Source organism: Frankliniella occidentalis, unplaced genomic scaffold (assembly GCF_000697945.3).
Source record: "Frankliniella occidentalis isolate FOCC.00 unplaced genomic scaffold, Focc_3.1 Scaffold6, whole genome shotgun sequence".
NCBI lineage: Eukaryota > Metazoa > Arthropoda > Insecta > Thysanoptera > Thripidae > Frankliniella > Frankliniella occidentalis.
Window position 1 is genome coordinate 2,673,882 of NW_026267136.1, and position 1,081 is coordinate 2,674,962.

General features: G+C 54.0%; 1 protein-coding gene across 1 annotated transcript in view; it reads right to left on the minus strand.

The window, feature by feature from the left end:
* The window catches only part of LOC113207748 (protein phosphatase PP2A 55 kDa regulatory subunit), a 73,431-nt gene that overhangs the window by 42,234 nt on the left and 30,116 nt on the right, over positions 1-1,081 (minus strand). The gene's annotated exons all lie outside the window — the stretch shown is intronic.

Sequence of the window (1,081 nt, forward strand, 5' to 3'; positions counted from 1 at the left end):
GCATCCAGGCGCTATTCCGGAGCTCTTGGTCAACTTCCGTAGCATCCAGGTGCATCCACCCGCATCCATAGCATCCAGTCGTCATTACCGACGTCCAGGGCCCCTGGTCTAGCATCCAGTTGCATCCACCCGCATCCATAGCATCCAGTTGTAATTACCGACGTCCAGAGCCCATGGTCTAGCATCCATGTGCATCCACTCGCATCACCGTCATCCAGGCGCTATTCTGGAGCTCTCGGTCCACTTTCGTAGCATCCAGGTGCATCCACCCGCATCCATAGCATCCAGTCGTAGTTACCGACGTCCAGAGCCCATGGTCTAGCATCCATGTGCATCCACTCGCATCCCCGTCATCCAGGCGCTATTCCGGAGCTCTTGATCTGGCGCGTCCAAGAGGTCGTATCCAAATGCATCTACTTGTGTTCCGGTATATCCGGAGTACATACCGAGATATATTCGATCGCACCCACAATGTAGGCCTCTCAAGTGAGAGTTGTCTCAGTTCGACCTCATTGACAACTGTCTCCAAGGCGAACCGACCTGAAACCTAATACTTCTCCGGTTTATTATGAACTCGAGAAGGAAAATAGACAGTGGCGCCATCTAGCGGGAATACATAGAACTACAGTTTTGGTACACTGGCATTGAATACATCTTAAGGATACAGAGTCGTCCAATCAAATCCATCGCATCCAAAAGTTGTGATGCAAGGCACTCAGCGCCACGTTTCACGGCATCCATAAGCGTCCCGAGCACCATGACGGTATGCCCCACATGGGGCGCATCGCATACATCCATTCGCGTCCCCGGCGTCCAGACGGCATTTCCTCGGGCAGATTCCACTACATCCGGGTGCATCCAGTGGCATCCCCATCGTCCAGGAGATATTTCCTGCGTCTAAGGAAGGTTCCACTGCATCCAGGTGCATCCACTCGCATCCCCGGCATCCAGGCGCTATTCCAGAGCTCTTGGTCAACTTCCGTAGCGTCCACGTGCATCCACCCGCATCCATAGCATCCAGTCGTAATTACCGATGTCCAGGGCCCCTGGTCTAGCATCCAGGTGCATCCACTCGCATCCC